The sequence below is a fragment of the Thermobia domestica genome, chromosome 18 (genome assembly GCF_964235325.1).
Source record: "Thermobia domestica chromosome 18, izTheDome1.hap1.1, whole genome shotgun sequence".
NCBI lineage: Eukaryota > Metazoa > Arthropoda > Insecta > Zygentoma > Lepismatidae > Thermobia > Thermobia domestica.
In genome coordinates, this window is record NC_137471.1 from 38,979,445 (window position 1) to 39,002,240 (window position 22,796).

Sequence of the window (22,796 nt, forward strand, 5' to 3'; positions counted from 1 at the left end):
TTTATAAAAATAAAGACCATCCCTGAGTTTGGAGCTCTTACAAGTTGCTCTAAGTAGCAGCATTACAACCACCGCCCCCACCAGTATTCCGCCCTGGATCCGCCCCTGCAGTAACGTAACACACTAAGGGCCATATGCATAGTCGACCACGTAGGGGTCCCCTAGACGAACCGTACCTGTGGGCTTCCTCAACCTTCCCCTTGACTTTGCAATGCATAAAGCTTCCAAAGTGATCCCTCAGGTACGGTTAACACTGAGAGCTGATTGGTCTAGTATACCTCGAGCGAGGCTAAAATTTTGTCAAAAAAAAGTTGAAGGTAGAACTCCGAAACCCAATTCTACTATGATAAACAATTAACATCGAAGCAGCAACTGCATGGATACAACGTATGCTATATCAAAAAAATGAAATAAATGTTCTGAACTTTGTTCTTGCCAAGGCGGAAAAATAATGGTGTAGATTAGGAATACAGTTCTTTTTTTTTAAATTTTGAGATAAAGTCTGTTAACTTGAAAATAGTTATAAAGTGATACAGAAAAGCGGAAAAATATCGATGTGGATTAGCAATACATTTCTTTTTTAATTTTCAGGTAGTCTGTTAACTCGCAAAAAAAAAAAAAAAAAAAAAAAAAAAAAATATGGATATGTAGCTAGAAAACGTGTGAGGCTGTAGCTTTACAATAGAGATCCCACTAGAAATAAATTACATATACACTGTAATTTTTTGGACAAAATCAGCCCATAGTATTTTTGTGAATGTATTTTCTAAACAATTTGCCAGTAAAAGTTAACCTTAGGAGGGCATAAAAGTTATGTCTATAAATACAGTATTTTTGGGGGGATATTCCATGCAAATAGCGTAAAACTTATCTACTTATTCCTAGAGTGTTATCATCTAATTGCGTACAATTGTATAAGACATGTATACATATAGTGAAAGCCAGACATCTCAAAACCACGCACCAAACTTTGCAAGCTGCTTATTACAAGCAATTTTTGCATCTACTACGGTTTAATGCCAAGGTGAAGCTGGAGGGCTACAGTCGAGGTCCGTCCGTAGGGAACGGGCGAGTTTGCGATGGTGTGTAAACGAATTAGGGGTTCACTCGAGCAGACACTTTTACGAAATGGAAAATTTATAGTTAAAATACGATGTGAAGCCCTACATTTTTCGTGAAAGAATGAAAGAGTAATTATAAGTAATTACCATCAATGGCAGCATATTGAAATGATTTAAGTGATAATGAAAGTATTGTATGTGTATGTGTGCTCTTCCACTATCCTCGTATATACGTATACCCCCATCGCTGACGCGCCTGCTCCTTATGGACGCACCCACTCACTATCACTCGGAGCCGCTTGATGCGCTCCTACCATAACTCAGTTAAGGTAGCATTCGTGCTTTTAGCCACATAGCACAAATTGATTCGTATCTTATGTACTGTAGTTTTTATGTTATACGCCCACACTGTATTTATACTGAGCCCTCCTGAAGTTAATCTGCAAGTAGTAATGGAGCTCTTCATATAGACATACTTTGCTAAAAGAAATACAAAGCTCTAACCTAACCTGAAAATGTAAGAAATGTGCCAAAATTTGATAGAACTGTTTACTCGAATAATGATCAAATTAGTATAAAAAATATGCATCAATCTGTAGTAGGTGGTCACTAGAACCTAGTTTTGCATTATAATTGCATAATTATGAACCATACTTCTTAACACTGTTTCCATAATCACGTGAACCGATGCATACTTTGAGCAATTACAGCGCGTCGATAAACAGGAGTTCGATGATTTCCACTTGTCTTTCCTTATACGCATATCACCAACACTAATGTGCCTGCTTCCGCGGACAAAATCATGCGTGATCCCTCAAATTGTGCCCAGCCTGGAATCGGAATAAATGCAAACTTATCCTGTGTTGGGCATGGTTTTTCGCACTTATTTATTTATAATATATAAGTTTGCAAGCATATTATAAATGTGTACGCAGCTGGTGGTCAGGTAAGAAACCAAAAATGCAGAAGACGTTAGATCATTAGTGAAAAAAAAGGTATGTTAGCGCTCCTCAACTTTACCTATGCTAACTGAGAAATGTAGGAAAACACCAAAAGGGAGAAGGATGTAAAACACATTAGAATAACATTTTCACGATGAAATATGTGTAACTATTGAGTCAATTTTTCCCATCAGTGATGATTCCAGTTTTTTTTTTTTTTTTTTCGATTTCAATATACTGCGGATGAAATGTATTAGTAACGAAAATACTGAGAATTCACATTGAGCACGATAGGCTACGTGGTCCTGAGGGAATGTCATGGTTCTCGGGGAGAAATTCCCCCCCCCCCGCCGATCCTTGAAATCACCACTGGACCCCTAGAATCAATTCTGAAGCTAATCTACAATCTAATCTAAAATCTACTTCAGTACCAATACTGTAACAACAAGTATCTCTCGCTTATTTTATTTCAGGTAGAAGTTGTTAGTCCATTCTTTGACCTTGTATTCAATATTTGTACGAGCGGAAGCAAAATATCCTGCAATTTTCTTTCAGGAATTGGTATATATTTTTAAATTGGTTGCCATCAATATGTCATTTATTATCGCTTAATCAGGTCAACGAATTCGGTAAACTCATTAACATACTCAAATATTTTGTCAGCACGGAGCATATGCATTTTATACAACAACAGAAACTGCTACGGGCTAGCAAAGGGTGCGTTGAAGCACCCCTAGCCATCCCCTGGACTTACGGGAAGGTTGCGGGCTTGTTTGACCCTGCGGGAGAACTCTGCAACGCAAATTATCACGTGTCCCGTACGTAGCCCCTAAGTAACCCGCAGAATAACTATGCATACGGCCCTAAAACAAAATGTTATTCCGCCTTATGCGCAGTCGTTTTGAAATATGATTAATGTCATACTAAATGCCTGACTACTGCAAGAAACATATCTTAGTCGAACGCTTTACTAAGGCACCAGTCATGTTTCAGAACGACTCTGCATTATGCCCATTGTAACTACTATGCGGATTATTGCAAGATTATCTTTTCGTTTACACAAACCGTTTCTGAATATGCTCGCTGTATTTAGAAAAAAATCTTCTATTGACACCAAAAAGTTTATACGGAGAAATAGAAGTTTAAATAGAGCATGATATTGATGAAAACATGTTTTTTATTATAGACGACATAAATGTTATTATTATAGATTATCGTAAGATTAACTTTGCCTTTACGTAAACCATTTCTGAAGGTCCCCACTGTCTTGTCAGAGAATCTATTATTGACACTGAAAAATGTATACGGTGAAATAGAAGTTTAAATAGAGCATGATATTGATGGAAACATTTTTTATTTATTTTAGGGACATAAATGTTATTTTTACATATTATCCCAATATTAGCTTTGCCTTTACGCAAACCATTACTGAAGGCCCCCACTCTTTTCAGATATTCTTCTATTGACACCGACAAAATATACGGAAAAATTGAAGTTTAAATAAAACGTGATGTTGATGAAAACATGTTTTTATTTTAAGCGGCGTAAATGTTATTATAACAATTATGCAGATTATCGTAAGATTAGTGTGGCCTTGAAGCAAATCATGGTTGAATGTCCCTACTTCATTCCACCACTGCATTGAGACCAAATAAGTTACATGGTACTGGCACTCTGCGTCTAGTAGACTCTGTCTTAGTGACCTTGTTTTAATTTCAGTACGGTAAATATCTGAATAGGTATAAGATGATTTTTTTTGTAATGAATTGGATATTTTAATGGATTGGATTTAATGAATTTCACAAGTGTGAAGACTTTAGTTCCTTAGCTGGCATACCTCGAAAGATAGTGGCTAATTACAGTTTACGCTGATGGACATCAGTTGTGTTAGCCACGAGTTTTATGCGAAGGAGGGGGTCGCGGTATCTCAGTGGTAAAGTGTTCACCTCCGGTGATTGGGATGCATTGTTCGACCCCAGCTCGCTCCGTGTGGGCAGTAGGAATACTCCCGGTGAGAAGAAATTTAAAAAACTGGGAATGTTCCAGGTTTTTTCCCTGGCCTATAAATTCCCGGGAAGGAATTTATTTCCATTTCTTTACTTTTTCTTCCAAATTACAGGAACTATATCACTAATTGCTTTATTTTAATATATTATGATTTACTTCTTAGGTTTTAAAAAAATTGGAGGTTAAAAAATTTAAAATTCTTTGATGGTAATAGGTAAGAACAGCTTCTTCTAATCTCCCGTGCATGAGGATACTTCTTACTGTTGCACTACCTACAGAAATGATTCTATATAATTTATAAGTGGTAATAGAACGCACAACAAACCCAGATCATGTTGTATTCACACTCCAACATGGAGGGAGAGTACAGCGTGATCTCCGTTTCTTCTGTGTTCTATTACTATTTGTACACCAAATAGTATCATTTTTATACGTAGTGCAACAGTAAGAAGTATCCACGTGCACGGGACATGCGATATGTGTTTTCAAATCCCCACACACACACATAGTCATACACTAAGTACAAGGGCACATTATTATTCCCATACGATATTAAAAGCAGATATTCCTAGAAAACTCCCTAAGTACAAGGGCAAGAATTCAGTCTACTACCTACTTTTTAACATCCTAGATAGTCAATGGATAATTCCTGAAAGTATGGCGTTTCTCATCCTTCCCTAAAGGGGAAGTACGGCTCCTTAACTATAACCTCCTTGACTACTTTATATAAATAATGATATGTATTTTAAAGTTCCGTTTCCATTTGCACTAAAAGTAGGGTAACCGTTTAATATTGGAGCGATATCTAGAAAAAAGTAGGATCATTTACGGAAGAAATAAGTTGATAATGGTGTTTAAGTAGTCAAGAAAGTATCGAGCACATTTTGGTCGGGTATGGACTTTTGGGTTTCGGGTAGAACAACGATGAATTTCGAAAAAGTACTTATTGAGGCTTAAGAACCATTGAAAATGTATTATTATGCAAAATTTGGTAGGGGGTACCATGGGGTTCGGGGGTGCCATGGGGTACCTAATATATGAATTTCTAAATATTTTCAAACATATGTCTAAAAATCTTTCAAAGAACGTTACAAATACTAGATAATCGAAAACCACATCTCGCTACACCTCTTGGTTACCGAAATATGGGGGAAATAAACAGTGATACCATAGGTGTGTGGGGTTTGGGTACTAGATGGGACAATTTCGAAAAACTAATTACTCATTCCTAATAACAATCTCAAAAGACATTTAAATCCAAAACAAACACACACAGCTGTGGGGTTTTGGGGGTACCATGGGGTCGCAAGCCATACATTTCTAAACACTGATAAAACACGTCTTAACATACTTTTAAAGAACATTACAAAGATGTGCTTACCGAAAATCCCAAGTCAGTACACCTAACTGTTATCGAAATATGGGGAAATTAGAAACCGGCACCATAGGTTAGTGGGGTTCACGTGCTTAAAGGTACATTTTGAAAAACTTAATTATTGAGGCCTAACAATAATACCACGAATATTCATAATCATTAAAAAAACCACATACTAATGGAATTCAGGGGTACCATGGGGTTTGTGAAACCCCCACATCTACTTCAGTTTTAAATTTCTTTAGCTAGCTTAACCACTACCCTCAGCTAAGTCGAATATCGAAAACTGCATGTTAATATCTAAGAAAGTAACCGAGATTTTAAGAATTGTATTTTTGATGACGTCATAAATATAGAGATTCTTATCGATATGGACTTTTGGGTTTCTACTATAAGGAGAAGAAATTTCACAAAACTAATATATGTGCATTAATATACAATCTAATAGACATTCTGAAGTAAAATATGATGGTACCCCTATGGGTTAAGTGAGAACCCCAATATATTTTCTACAAATTCATTACTTCATTTATTAATTTCATTCGGGTACCTTAAACAATGCATTTAGCTGTGTCAAATGCTGAAAACTGCATGACAATATCTGAAAAAGTAACCGAGATATTAAGAGTTGTATTTTTGATGACGTCATAAATATAGAGATTCTTATGGATATGGACTTTTGGGTTTCTACAATAAGGAGGAGAAATTTCATAAAAGTAATATACGTGCATTAATATACAATCTAATAGACGTTCTGTAGTAACACATGATGGTACCTCTATGGGTTAAGTGAGAACCCCACTATATTTTCTACAAATTCTTTACGTCATTTATTAACTTCTTTCGGGTACCTTAAACAATTCATTTAGCTTTGTCGAATGCTGAAAACTTCATGACAATATCTGAAAAAGTAACCGAGATATTAAGAGTTGTATTTTTTGATGACGTCATAAATATAGATTCTTATGGATATGGAGTTTTGGGTTTCTACTATAAGGAGGAGAAATTTCATAAAACTAATATATGTGCATTAATATACAATCTAATAGACATTCTGAAGTAAAATGTGATGGTACCCCTATGGGTTAAGTGAGAACCCCAATATGTTTTCTACAAATTCATTACTTCAATTATTAATTTATTTCGGGTACTTTAAACAATTCATTTAGCTGTGTCGAATACCGAAAACTGCATGGTAATATCTAAGAAAGTAACCGAGATATTAAGAGTTGTATTTTTTCATGACGTCATAAATATAGATTCTTATGAATATGGAGTTTTGGGTTTCTACTATAAGGAGGAGAAATTTCATAAAACTAATATACGTGCATTAATATACAATCTAATAGACGTTCTGTAGTAACATATGATGGTACCCCTATGGGTTAAGTGAGAACCCCACTATATTTTCTACAAATTCGTTACGTCATTTATCAATTTCTTTCGGGTACCTTAAACAATGCATTTAGCTGTGTCGAATGCTGAAAACTGCATGACAATATCTGAAAAAGTAACCGAGATATTGAGTTGTATTTGTTATGACGTCATAAATGTAGAGATTCTTATGGATATGTAGTGATGGGTCTGTCCCATAAGAAGAAGAGATTTGAGAAAACTAATATATGCCTCAAGTAATCAGTTTAGTATCTGGCACCCCGATGGGTTAGTTGACAACCTCAGCGTTGTTTCTACAAAAAGAATTTAATTCTTCGAAAAGATTAATTTAGAATGCATCTCCAGTGACTCCGTATTTTCTTGACCGGTGAGCATTGAAACAGGCAGACACCGCTGATCGCTCTGGCCTATTTCGCCCAGTGCTTCTGCGAAGTTTGGTTTGTATTTGTGTTTTTGTATGTGTCAGGGAATACATTGAACTGTGCCTCCCCTATAACACACTCCTAGATACGGGCCTCCTGGATATCATAACTAAGAACAAGGATGGGTTCGAACTGGAATGAAACCGAGCTCACCATGGTTCGAAATAGCAGACAACGGCCGCTTTGGGCTCTTTCACTGGAACAACTTTAAATTTGACACCGGGTTTGCATATTGGGAAACTAGCTTGTCATTCCATTGTTTTTATACCGACAATGTCTGAGGGAACCTTCTGTATCCAGAGATATGCGCCCCTTCAGGTAAACAATTCGTGTTTTTGGGCCGAATTTCGACACTTCTTGTGAAGATCCTGCTGGATATCCGTTGATTCATGGGTAGTCTGCGGCATGAAATTACGCAGCGGAGTCAGATGAGGATAGCTCCAAATATCTCCACTGGAAGCCTCTTCAATGGTGCACGGTGACCCCGAGATGTTGGGACCGTTGATCGGATTTTCGACTCCTGTTCGAACACACCTCACTTTGTGAACGTATTCAGGGGGGCGCGGTGGCTCAGTGGTAGAGCGTTCACCTCTGGTGCTTGAGGTCCCGGGTTCGATCCCAGCCTCCGCTAAGTGAACTTTGTGGTGGACAAACACCGTGCTCGTGGGTTTTCTCGGGGTTCTCCCGTTTCCTCCCACTTTCTTCATTCCACCATTTTCACTCATCTCTCATCATCACCGTCTCCTTTAGCCTAACCGGCATAACCGTGGGACGTAAAACTTAAAGATTTCATTTCATTTCATTTTTCCGATTGGTCTTCCAATCAAGACTTCATTTCATTTTTTGTGAACGTATTCGTGACGTACAGAGTCTACCGGTTCTGTACATACTCATATCAATCATGGTACTCACAAGTTCTTTCTTAAGTTTGTGTGATGTGGTCAGCGTACGACCTGTTGCTTATTTGTTGATTCCAAGTCTATGTTAGGGATTGGCATTTTGAAAAGGGTCAAAAATTCTTGTCTCGTTATTGATAGACTGGGAATAGAGAATGGTCAATGGTTCGGACCATTTTCCTGTTTTTCAAAAAGAGGCGATATTTAACTCCACCTAAAACCTATAGTACAATTCTAGGTAGGAATTCTTATCACAAGAGCTCATATTCCCGAAAAGTCCTGTGTAACTAGGCCAGGGTTTTCAACCGGAAGGTCGCGAAGCCTATAGGGTAGCGATAGGGTTTCATGGGTTCGCGAAGATAAGCGGAAGAGATAAACATAATTAGAATCTAATACCTGAAAATATTTTTAAATATTATTTTGAATTTTATTCTGATATAGACATAACTTATTTTTATACATACTGTTAAGAACAACAAAAAATAGGTCTACTAAACAATTTCAACAGTACGGAGTTGTTTAAAAATCAATTTAAAGAAAGAGGTACGGTATCAAACTAATGAGAACTGCATATTGAAATACCAGAAAAATACAAATGCAACAAAACCTGCATATTGAAATACAATTAAATTGAAAGCTAATAAGATAGTAGACCTATATGTGTGAGCGAATAGTGTTTTTTCCAGCAAGTTGGCCAGAATGAAGATATATTTCTAGTGTGGAATTTTATTTGTTTCCTAAATTTTAAATGTAAACATATTGCGGTTAATAGTTTTTTGTGATACAGAACAATGAACCAAATTCACAACAATATCAGGTAACTAAAAGTAGCGGCATCTCAGAAACTAAAATGCTCAATAACGTTTTTAACAACTGTCCAAGTTTTATAAACCAAAATAAGAAACCACGTTATTTTTTTATCATGTGACGCAAAATTAAGAGAGTTATAATGTTTTAAAATTTTCAGACGGCCTTCATTTTGAAACAACAGTATGATGGATCGGAATCGATATTTGCAATATGAATGAACCGACCAAATTTGGTTTTAATCCGTTCGCTTTTAGGGAAGTTACTGTATGCACTATATACAAGAAATACATTATACTATTATAAGAATGGATGGATATCGTGAAATCTCCGCTGTAGGTAAATGAAAAAATTACACACAAGCTTATTATAAACCAGAAATTATAAGCGGTCTCTGGCAAGAGGATGTGATAAAATGAGATCGTGATAGGAATTAGGTTGAGATTCACTACACTAGTCAAAGCACTGATTTGGTTAAAGACTTTTTTTTAAGTAAAGCTAAGCTGAGGTGTTTTGAAGTGCGAATAACAAGATACTTAGGCTACAGGTCTCGTATAACATTAATTAGCCATATAAGCAGTGGCGTATTTACGATTTTGTTTCGGGGGGGGGGCTTTGCTAACTTACGGGGGTGGCTTTGCCTTAAAATGTGAAAATTCTGCAAGATATTTCATATACTTTACTATAGTAAGTAAGATTTCGGGGGGGCCTAAGCCCGGAAGCCCCCCTAAATACGCCACTGAATCAGTACGAAGCATACGTTATCCGTATGTTACATAGGCACTGCCCTTAGATGTTACATCATGCCGTTGCAGGATGTCTGACTACTAACAGTTTTCCGTATATCACATGCATATACTTACGTTGCCTTCGTCAGCTATATGTTATATACGTCCATTTTTATGTGAGATCCTGACCGCCTACATTGTTTCATACGGAAATTACGTATAGATGGAATACTTTTACAGAAAGTATTATAAAACGCGTTTTCAGTTATACGTCTGCTGTACGTTGTCCAAAAACTACAGGAATTACGCATGTAACCTATTTTTTTTTTAAGTACGCCACCTACAGTTTTTTCTCAGTGTTCAAGAGCAGATATGATGAATTGCTGATGTTACTATTTGATGAACTATAATATGGTTGGCTCAGTCCCCCCCTAACTTCTTCCGGGGCCCCCCTCTACATTTTTGGGCTGGCTACGGGCCTGCTTATGTCAGTCAGTCGGGACTTCTTATTTTATATTTGGATAAATCGATCCTACTTTCCTAACCACAAAATCATCTTAGGAAAAAGAAACCAGGAAAACTCTTACAAAACTCAGATAGATGTTATGCACTAGCACCTATGGTCTGATACTAGAAGTTCCTACTCTATCACTATTCCACTGTTTTCCCACTTTGGAGGAAGAACTGTAACTATGTAGATGTATTTGTCGAGGATATCTCACATGTGATAAAACAATGCAAAGAAAGTACTGATGCTCACAAATGTGGAATTCGTAGAGTTTTCTTTGTCCTAAAAGGGAAATACGTTTTTCTAGGTAACGCATTCTCAACTGGTCCTCCAGGGCTCGCGAATTGTTAATGGTTGCTGGTTAAGGTAGTTTCTAATAGTTTCGTTATGGTTATTATTATTTGTAAGGAAGAAGGGCTACCAAGAAAGAGGACCATGTTCAAAAGGCTGGGAACTATAGCTCTAGATTAGTTGTAAGAAAATGTAAATTACCTGAATAGCATACAGTAGAGAGAGACATCAAGCAGATTTTGTTCATGAGTCTTACGCATTATTAGCCCTATCATGGTTACTTAAATAATTCAGACAGTTTTCTATTGCTGGATGAACTGGAAAATATTGTTCTAGGGTACTGTAGTACAAAGAAACTCATAGCCAAATGGGAAAATCATTTTGTAAGCGAATGGAAATACGCCAAGAAATAGTGCAAATAACCTGAAATCATACAGGATAAGGTCAATGTTTAATAATTGAGGGTATTTATTGGGCGTCCTTCATATAAGGGTATTCGATATTACAATGTACGTCATTTAGTAGACATTTGAACATCGATTCTACAAGACCTACGTAGTCAACAATAGCAAACTAATTTCTACAGACTGCCTCATCGCATCAGAATAACAATTTCATAACCTGTAAGTCATTCACAAGAAGGTTTTATTTCTTAATTTTGAGGAAATTGATACAATGAACTGACTGCTCAATCATTAATTTCTTGCGGGTCGGGGGGAAGTAAGTGCAGTGGAGAGAAAATTGGGAGACAACAAATTCTTATATACACGAAAGGATAGTTTTTGACCTACATTAGAATACAACGTGTCCAGGGAGCAGGCGTCGTCATCAGTGAGGGAGCTCGTCCTCCTTGCTCCGTCTGATGAAGTCACTGACACTTCACTTTTACATAATTCAATGCATCGCAAACGTAAAAAAGTAGAAAGACGTTTTGAAGGAAATACGACTATGAAACTTCAACTAGGAGAACTTCAAGAGTAAGAGTTAAATGGATTGTCAGATAACATGTAATAGGGAAGATAAAATATCCTATAGTCGGCAGCTCGACAGTGCATCAACTTAAGAATATAAATACACCAAGGACAGATTCTACAAAAAAACAAACTAGAGGGAATTTCAAGTGCTGGATTGTTCGTGCAGTACAACCTGCTAACTCCAACAAAATACATATCTTAATAGTTTTTAAAAAATATAATACATTCAAAGGATATGTCCAAGGAGAAAACAGATCTTCCGAGAGTTTGTCCTGCACTGAGACAAAGTAGAGCAATCAAACACGTGTATCTCTTCTTTTTCTTTCAAATTTGTCGTCTTCTAGCTTAACTTTTACTCGTTGTACTATGATTTTCATTCGTTGAGATATTGTATGTGGTCACTCAACTTCATTTTGTTTATTGCGTTTATTTTCGTCGTTCAACTTTTGATAAAATACTTCAGTAATTCTCCAGTTTCTTTGGGGTCAACATTGTGCCGCCCCTGCACCACTTCCAATTGTGCATAAGTGGAATCTACGACTAAACATAACGGACATTCCTTTTTATCCAACTTTGATTCGACATTTTGTTCTTGCGTTAAGGCTGCTTTTGTATTTTTCCGACAAATTTTTGGAAGTTATGGTGCCGAATCGAGGCATTTCTATATCCAGGTAAGTCTGTGTTTTCTGTCTTTATCTTGTATCATGAATCAACTCTCAAACGTTGTTAGTGTTCAGGCGCGCCCTTAGAATTTGTAGGGAGGGGTCCAATGTTACAAGCCATTACATTTACGTAGTATTGAACGGATATTATTCTGCACCAAAAAAAAAAAAAAAAAAAAAAAAAGATAGAACTAGATTGTTTTATGAGAGAGTACGGATGAAGAGTAAGATCAAATATTCATGCTACATCAATCATTTCAATGTTAGACAAGTATAGTTTTATTAAGAAAATATAAAAGTGTATGTTGAGTTAGGAAGTATTTTGGAGGGGTCGGATCCTGTGGACCCCCGTGTGCATGCGCCCCTGTTGGTGTACTTTTGATACACCCTATATATACAGGACATTTTAAAATACGCGTTAGAACGCTTGGAAGGTGATTTTCAAGTAAAACAAGGACAAAATATTATAGACCCCCCTATGAAAAAAGGTGAAGTGTACGGTATAGTTTGCGAGTGAAAGGTGTCCAAAAATCGCCACATACCATGTTTAAAACACAATAACGCAAGAAGAAATTGAGATAGCAATGTCAGGTTAAGAGAAGATAAAGGAAGTCGTACTTGACGAATACAATGGTGCTGCAATTGAGGCCCAATTTGAAGTGCGCAATGGGACTTTCACAGAAATTGAGGAGTCCTCTTACGGAAAATACAGGAAACTGAAGACTATGTTCCACATTATAATGAAATCAGACTGTATGCAGTAAAAGACTGATGATGAATGCTCATATATCCCACTATAGCTGGAATACCTTAGCACACGGAAAATAAGACAATAGCACTGCAAAATCTGTTTTGACATATTGTTCACATTGTGGTAAGAGAAGTAAAAGTAACACAATTGTATCCATGTTCCAATACTGCTGAGACCCGCGAGACACTCGAAAAATGTGAAAGTAACACTGCAAGATCTACTATTCCACATGGGTTACATCACGGTACGAAAAGTAGAAGTTTCCATGCCCTACTACAGCTTGGATTCCGTCACAGTTAAAAAATAGGAAACAAACACTGCCAAACTCCTACCGCACACTGTGTGCATTACGGTACAATGGATATACAAACAAATGTGCCACTGAGACATCCTAAATGATAAAAAACAACAGTAAGAACAGTAAAATACGGGTTAAAGCTCCGAGTATTTTCTACACTACTTTTAGTACGAAAAACAAATGTAAAACAATGGCCATGTCATCAGGTTGTACAAGGGAGCTCCAAATGAAGTGGGTAATCTTCAGAGGAATAAAGATGGAAAATATCGAGAATCATATTTCATCCTCATTACTTTAAAAAAAAAAAAAAACTGCAGAATATTGAATCCCAACTAAAAGTTTAATCATATTTTTCTTTTTGCTCTTGTCCTACCTGATCAATGAAAAATCAAAAGCTAGACACAACACAGAATCGAAAACGAGCCGTGAGTCGTGTACGGATCCAATGAGGCAGATAGTATTGCTAGTTTTATTTTCTTCTTTTCATTAAGTTTCATGATATATCTATAGTATCTTGCAGGGTTGTAAACTATCACTTTTGAAACGAGCTTAGCTCAGCTCAAACTCAGAGTGTAAAAAGTGAGTTAATTCACGTTAACACACAAGTTTTTTTTTAGAAGCGAACTCAACTCACGTTCAGTTTTTTTTTTTAAGTTACGCTCAAGTTCATGTTCAACATAATGAAAACACACTCTGATGATTTAATAACTAAAAATATTTACAATGATACGCAGTGGCGTATTTACTATTTTGTTTCGGGGGTCTTTGCTAACTTTAGTCCTGGAAATGTGAAAATTCTGCAAGATATTTCATTTACTTTAACATAGTAAATAAAAATTGCGAGGCTTAAGCCCAGAAGCCTCAAACATAACCTAAAATGTCATAAATCTGGGACTACTACGTTTTGTTATTGCATTGAGAAATTCAAGAAGTAACTGATTTTTAAAAATACCGAGATGATCTTTTTAATAAGATAATTCTCTCCTCAAAATTTGTAGGTTACAACAATATATATTTCCGTTGATTTCATTAGAAATAAAATAACTGATCAACTATAAACAAGGCAAGATATTTTATCTGTCTTTGGTTCATACATAACTATCGGGTTATAATTTTGGACAAACATTAAAAAAATGATAAATTCCGCCAACTAAACTAATACTGTCACTAGAAATAGATTCACTTCCAGACTACAGTCGCCTCGAGCTATTTCTAGTCCTAAAATCCGTAACCTACATAATTTATATAATTACAAATTAGTATTTAAAGTCTCTTCCCAGAGATCGGATAACAGTAAACCTAAAAATGGATAATTACATTATTTTGTGAAAATCAAACTATGTGGCGTTGAACGGGATTTTACGATCAAACTCACCTACATTTCGAGTTAAACTGAACTCACGCTCACATCTTTCAAAAGGAGTTAACTCATGATAAAACTTACGATAAACGAGCACGCTCATGTGAGCTAGCTCAGATGAGCGCGCTCATTTACATCCCTGGTATCTTGGGTAAATTGTAAAGAGAAAAATAATACATTAATCGGTTTTTTTAGGGACTGGGCCTTTAAAATCCCGGATTACAAAGCCTTCGTAAATTTTACGACGCGCCATTTGCAAAAACGCTAAAAACTAGAAATACACATCACACAAAAATATTGCTTTATTTTCCCCGCTCTGAAGATAAAGAAAGAAATTATATATGTTTGTAATATAGTCATATAACTGAATCCTACATAATTTTTAAATTTTAAAAATAGACAAAACCTCCAAAATAAATTTTTTTGTCATGACTTTCCAAGCTTTCAGCCCATTCTGCTTTTTATCTGTTAAGGGCTTCATTTGGAATGCCGAGATTATTTTATTTCCTCCGATGCTCTCCATCTTGGAAGGAAGATGCCCTATTGGAAAAGTATGACGATACTCTTTAAACTGGTCTGGAATCTATCCTCAATTGTTCTCTTAATAATCTTAATAACAACTCTTGGATACAAGCTTCTTTACCAGTCAAAAATGGAGGCCTTGGAATCCGTCGTGCCACAGATATGGCTATTCCGTCTTTTTTAGCGTCTTTCTACGGTGCAAGTCAAATAGTTAGTTCACTTCTTCAATGGGATAACGACGAAATCACCAATCAAGATGTGATGGACTGCATAGCTAAATGGACAAATTTAGTTGGGTTAGACCCTCCGACTCTCGAAAATCGTAACAATCAGTCGGCTTTGCCCCCTTTTTTTAGCACGGTCCTGGATGGGGAAACTAAACAGCGACTCATGAAGGTCCCTCATATCTTCCACATTCGAGTAAGATTTGAGGAGTACGTTCAAAAGAGTGTAGTGGTGCAGTGCCATCGTTGTCAACGATTTGATCACGGCAGCACGAACAGCAGGCTAGCGCCTCGCTGCGTCAAGTGCGCAGGGACTCACCTGACACCTGATTGCAAGAAAACCCGCGAACAAAAGCCTAAGTGTGCTAATTGTTCAGGAGAGCATCCGGCCAGTTACAGGGGCTGCACAGTTTACAAAAAGATTGTGAAATCGAGGCAAAGAGGAGCGACATCCAAAACTAACGCAGACAACCTTGTAAAACGAGTAAACGCAACGCACAACATAAACAGGATGACGACACAACCAACACACACAACAAGACCTGCGTTGCTACCTACCCCTACACCTGGACTGCTTCCCACTCCACAACTTACATCTTTACCTTCACGTACCTTAAGGGGCACTCCCCAACAGTCACCTATCATAACCGGAAACTCACGTACAGCTCCATCTGGGGTTGTGCGAGAACCTATCCCTGAGGGTACCCAAGGTAGCAGCAGAAACGTACGCAAAGACAAAAACTCAGAACATACGCAACAACAAATACACTTTAACACAGACAGTGATACTTTCTCACCCACTGAAGCCACCACAGACTCAGAACACAGGAGGAAAAACATTAGAATACGACAACAGCGCGCCAAAGCCATAAAAGATAACGCAGACAACGCATTTCGGTCATTGCAACCAAGTTTAGATTCACTTACGTTAATGCTTCATGATTTCAGTGTTCACTATAACAGGCGTAAAACGCTGTTTTACGTTCAACGTCTGTTAGAGTTTTACGCTGAGAACAAACATGAATTCTTTTTAAACGACATAAACTTCATAATCAGAGTCGCTCAAATATTGTTTTATATTCCCCGCTCTGAAGATAAACAAAGAAATTATATATGTTTGTAATATAGTCATATAACTGAATCCTCCATAATTTTTAAATTTTAAAAATAGACAAAACCTCCAAAATAGAATTTTTTGTCACGACTTTCCAAGCTTTCAGCCCATTCTGCTTTTTATCTGTTAAGGGCTTCATTTGGAATGCCGAGATTATTTTATTTCCTCCGATGCTCTCCATCTTGGAAGGAAGATGCCCTATTGGAAAAGTATGACGATACTCTTAAAACTGGTCTGGAATCCATCCTCAATTGTTCTCTTAATAATCTTAATAACAACTCTTGGATACAAGCTTCTTTACCAGTCAAAAATGGAGGCCTTGGAATCCGTCGCGCCACAGATATGGCTATTCCGTCTTTTTTAGCGTCTTTCTACGGTGCAAGTCAAATAGTTAGTTCACTTGTTCAATGGGATAACGACGAAATCACCAATCCAGATGTGATGGACTGCATAGTTAAATGGACAAATTTAGTTGGGTTAGACCCTCCGACTCTCGAAAATCGTAACAATCAGTCGGCTTGGGACGAGCCCGTCGTTAATTGTCATGCAGCTTCTTTATTGCAGACTACAAATAATATCGAAGATAAAGCCAGACTTTTAGCGGTCATGTCCCCAGAAAACTGAGCATGGCTTCAAGCTTTACCATCACCATCTCTGGGCCTACACCTATCCAATGAGAGCTTCCGAGTATCAGTTGCACTACGGTTGGGAGCAGATATATGTGAACCACACCACTGCCCCATTTGTAACACCTTTGTAGATAAAAAAGGATTACACGGTTTGTCGTGCAAAAGCAGTGCAGGCAGACACCCACGTCATTCAAGTGTAAATGATATAATATTAAGAGCATTAATAACAGCAGGGAGCCCAGCAATGAGGAAACCGATTATATGCAGCCGATCTGATGGAAAAAGACCCGATGGTATGACATTAGTACCTTGGAAGAAAGGAAAGGCATTGATTTGAGACTTAACATGTTCAAACACCTATGCCCCCTCCAACCTACAATATAGCTCAGTACAAGCTGGACTCGTAGCTGCTCAAAGAGCGAAAGAAAAAAGGAATAAATATAGCAATCTACTCGATAACTTGCTTTGTCGCAATAGCAATTGAGTCTAGCAGTTCTTGGGAAGAAGGAGGTCTCAAATTTATAAAATAAATCGGCCACCGTCTATCAATTAAATCAGGAGATAATCGAGCAAAAAGTTTCCTGATTCAACGCATAAGCATAGCCATTCAACGTGGGAACGTGTCGGCTATAATGGGAACGTTACCCACTAGTAAAGAGCTAGAAGAAGTCTTTCTTCTGCAATTGCGGAGAAGGGAGGTTAGGAGTAAAAGCAGACATCAATGGTGCATCAATTTATGTAGCAACCGAGCAAGGAGTATGGAGAGAAAGCTCACAGTCCATAAGTTTATATGAATGAAAAAAAAAAAAAAAACCGGCATGAATGCTGTACCGTACGTGAAGACAGTGACATAACATGACAGGTTGGAGGCTTTGAAAGCAGAAGATTTAGTATTACCTGCCGAACATCATGGGAACAAAGTACCGAAGAATAGATATTTACTGTTTCATTTTAAATTTTCATTATAACAGTTTTTTTAATAATCATTGTTATTTTACAACTCTTATGTAATATATTTATATATATATATATATATATATATATATAAATCGCGTCCTAAAATTACGAAAGCTTTATAATCTAGGGTTAAAAGATTTAAAAGATTTGATTAAATCGCGAAGTGATAAAAAAATACGCGTACTGATTTCATTCTCACAGTAAGTGGAAAGACACTACCCTTCGAAAACATAAATTTTTAATTGCGAAAGATAACACATACATGTCCAAACTTTCAAAATGGACGATATTTAACTCCTTTGAGCCTCTTATTTTCCATAGATTCCAATCGAGTGGCGGAGCATTAGGCCAATCCGGCGGGCAGGTTCCTTACACAGAAACTTGTCCCTTAACAGTTGTTCACCTTTTACAGTAATAGCAATGATCCTCCTAACTGAAATATTTAGAAACATATTACAGGTCGACAAGTACTTTGATGTTCATTACTAAAAGTACTTTTAAGGCAATAACAAGCACAAATAACCAAAATATAACTATCGTGTGACACAGCCACTAAAAGATATATAAAATAAATGCCTACTGTAACGAGTATAGATTTTGATTTCCACTACAAAACTGCAATGCAATTATACGTATATGAACAAGAATATTCATTGTCTTTAAACGAACTAAAGTTATACAGAAGCTGGAAAGCTATGGGCAAACCTTAATCAGAATTATGTACTAGCCTTGAACATAGGACTTCCCTAAAACTGAATTAGGCATTTAGTTCTCTCGACTTTCTTTTCACTACAAGAATATTTTCAAACTCATATGGGTTTATATTCTGAACATGTCATCAAAAAGTTAATTAATTTATATCTTGGGGCTCTATTTGATCTTCATGTGGACTTTTCGCCCCTTGTACACCAATCCGTATATTCCTAAAATTGCCTTAAAATAAAACTTAAAACATAAGAACTTCGTGAAAACATTCGACTGTTGTATTCATTTAACCCACTCCTTTAACCCAAACAGCTCCCATTAACTCGTATATTCAGATAGGGTTCGTATATTTCTTAATTATCTGAAAATCTCATTCTTCTACAAAATAGCCAGAATTCAACATTTATCAGCGTCTTCATAACGGTGACGTCATCAAAAATATACTATTCATACAATTTAAGTTATTTCCTTAGATATTGGCATGCAGTTTTCAGTACTCGACACACTGAGTGCACTGTTTAAGGTGCCCAAAAGAAAGTAATAAATGAAGTAATGAATTTGTCGAAAATATAGTGGAGTTCTCACTTAACCCATAGGGGTACCATCATATTTTACTTCAGAATGTCTATTAGATTGCATATTAATACACGTATATTCGTTTTATGAAATTTCTCCTCCTTATAGTATAAACCCAAAAGTCCATATCCATAAGAATCTCTATATTTATGACGTCATCAAAAAATACAACTCCTAATATCTCGGTTACTTTTTCAGATATTGTCATGCAGTTTTCAGCATTCGACAGAGGTAAATGCATTGTTTATGGTGCCCGAAAGAAATTAATAAATGAAGTAATGGATTTGTAGAAAATATATTGGGATTCTCACTTAACCCATAGGGGTATCATCATATTTTACTTCAGAATGTCTATTAAATTGTATATTAATGAACGTATATTAGTTTTATGAAATTTCTCCTCCTTATAGTAGAAACCCAAAAGTCCATATCCATAAGAATCTATATTTATGACGTCATCAAAAAATACTACTCTTAATATCTCGGTTACTTTCTTGGATATTAACATGCAGTTTTCGGTATTCGACACAGCTAAATGCATTGTTTAAGGTGCCCGAAAGAAATTAAAAAATGAAGTAATGAATTTATAGAAAATATATTGGGGTTCTCACTTAACCCATAAAGGTACCATCATATTTTACTTCTGAATGTCTATTAGATTGTATATTAATGCACGTATATTCGTTTTATGAAATTTCTCCTCCTTATAGTAGAAACCCAAAAGTCCATATCCGTAAGAATCTCTATATTTATGACGTCATCAAAAAATACAACTCCTAATATCTCGGTTACTTTTTCAGATATTGTCATGCAGTTACCAGCATTCGACAGAGCTAAATGCATTGTTTAAGGTGCCCGAAAGAAATTAATAAATGAAGTAATGGATTTGTAGAAAATATATTGGGGTTCTCACTTAACCCATAAGGGTACCATCATATTTTACTTCAGAATGTCTATTAAATTTTATATTAATGAACGTATATCAGTTTTATGAAATTTCTCCTCCTTATAATAGAAACCCAAAAGTCCATATCCATAAGAATCTATATTTATGACGTCATCAAAAAATACTACTCTTAATATCTCGGTTACTTTTTCAGATATTAACATGCAGTTTTCGGTATTCGACACAGATAAATGCATTGTTTAAGGTGCCCGAAAGAAATTAATAAATGAAGTAATGAATTTGTAGAAAATATATTGGGGTTCTCACTTAACTCATAAGGGTACCATCATATTTTACTTCAGAATGTCTATTAAATTGTATATTAATGCACGTATATTAGTTTTATGAAATTTCTCCTCCTTATAGTAGAAACCCAAAACTCCATATCCATAAGAATCTATATTTATGACGTCATCAAAAAATACTACTCTTAATATCTCGGTTACTTTCTTAGATATTAACATGCAGTTTTCGGTATTCGACACAGCTAAATGCATTGTTTAAGGTGCCCGAAAGAAATTAATAAATGAAGTAATTAATTTGTAGAAAATATATTGTGGTTCGCACTTAACCCATAGAGGTACCATCATATTTTACTTCAGAATGTCTAATAGGTTCTATATTAATGCACATATATTAGTTTTATGAAATTTCTCCTCCTTATAGTAGAAACCGAAAACTCCATATCCATTAGAATCTCTATATTTATGACGTCATCAAAAAATACAACTCTTAATATCTCGGTTACTCCTTCAGATATTGTCATGCCGTTTTCAGCATTTGACACAGCTAAATGCATTGTTTTAGGTACCCGAATGAAATTAATAATTGAGGTAATGAATTTGTAGAAAATATAGTGGGATTCTCACTTAACCCATATTGGTACCATCATATTTTACTTCAGAATGTCTATTAGATTGTATATTAATGCACATATATTAGTTTTGTGAAATTTCTTCTCCTTATAGTAGAAACCCAAAAGTCCATATCGATAAGAATCTCTTTATTTATGACGTCATCAAAAATACAATTCTTAAAATCTCGGTTACTTTCTTAGATATTAACATGCAGTTTTCGGTATTCGACTTAGCTGAGGGTAGTGGTTAAGCTAGCTGAAAGAAATTTAAAACTGAAGTAGATGTGGGGGTTTCACAAACCCCATGGTACCCCTAAGCTCCATTAGTATGTGTTTTTTTTAATGATTATGAATATTCGTGGTATTATTGTTAGGCCTCAATAATTAGTTTTTCAAAATGTACCTTTAAGCACGTGAACCCCACTAACCTATGGTGCCGGTTTCTAATTTCCCCATATTTCGATAACAGTTAGGTGTACTGACTTGGGATTTTCGGTAAGCACATCTTTGTAATGTTCTTTAAAAGTATGTTAAGACGTGTTTTATCAGTGTTTAGAAATGTATGGCTTGCGACCCCATGGTACCCCCAAAACCCCACAGCTGTGTGTGTTTATTTTGGATTTAAATGTCTTTTGAGATTGTTATTAGGAATGAGTAATTAGTTTTTCGAAATTTCCCATCTAGTACCCAAACCCCACACACCTATGGTATCACTGTTTATTTCCCCCATATTTCGGTAACCAAGAGGTGTAGCGAGATGTGGTTTTCGATTATCTAGTATTTGTAACGTTCTTTGAAAGATTTCGTAGACATATGTTTCAAAATATTTAGAAATTCATAAATTAGGTACCCCATGGTACCCCCGAACCCCTATGGTACCCCCTACTAAATTTTGCGTAATAATACATTTTCAATTGTTGTTAAGCCTCAATAAGTACTTTTTCGAAATTCATCGTTGTTCTACCCGAAACCCAAAAGTCCATACCCGACCCACATTTTTTTAAGGCAGTAGGACATTTGTAGAAACCGTAAAGGTAAGTGAAAGTGATATATGTTAGAAAAAAGTGAATTTTTGGAAACGAAGATATAAAACAACGTGTCCTGAGGGGCTCTAACCCGCCTTCACTCGCTTACGCTCTCTCGGCAATGCTGTGTAAATTTAATATTGGTAACGTAATATAACGTATGAATCCATAAAACAACCTCATGGGAATAGAATATCACAATAAGTAGGTGCAAATGCTGGCCCCCCAAAGGTAAACAATAGCCAAAAGTAGCGAAGTGCTAATTTGAAAGGATGAAAAAAGATCTATTTTGAAAAGTAACGTAGAATTATGTAGAAATAGAGATGAATTACTATTAACATACCTTGAACCACCTTAGTAATAGACGTCGGTCTGTCTCCTCTCTCTGACTCGAATATCTGAAAAGATACTCGGACGCATGTGAATTAACGCATGAAATTTCGAGAAATGGGTACGAAGAGAGGTCATGTGAGGCAATATTACATGCAAAATTATAAAAATAGGAAAGTATCTTGCAAATATTGTGAACATACATATTTATGCGCAAATGTTGTCAAAATAGTAGGATATGTGTCTTCTGGCAGTTACCCAACCTAATTTGTATATAATATTTAAAAATTTAATATGTTAATAATATCAGTAGTAGAGTCAAATTTAGGAAATCCACTTACATATAAATTTAAACTTTTTAGTGGTTTAAAAGTATGTGGACTTACTATACCATTTCTGAAACATATTTACTTTCATAGAACATATTGTAAATAAG

At 36.1% G+C, this 22,796-nt stretch overlaps 1 protein-coding gene across 3 annotated transcripts in view; it reads left to right on the forward strand.

Annotated features, from left to right (window-relative positions):
• Window positions 1–3,500: 3,500 nt before the first annotated feature.
• The window catches only part of LOC145675538 (uncharacterized), a 36,490-nt gene continuing 17,194 nt past the window's right edge, over window positions 3,501–22,796 (forward strand). Inside the window, exon 1 of one of the 3 annotated variants that reach the window (XM_081746025.1) lies at window positions 3,501–3,725. The gene's annotated coding sequence lies outside the window, so the exon portion shown is untranslated. Of the gene's footprint in view, window positions 3,742–3,775; window positions 4,014–22,796 lie in introns of those variants that run through there. The other 2 variants (XM_081746027.1, XM_081746026.1) reach the window with 2 other exon arrangements.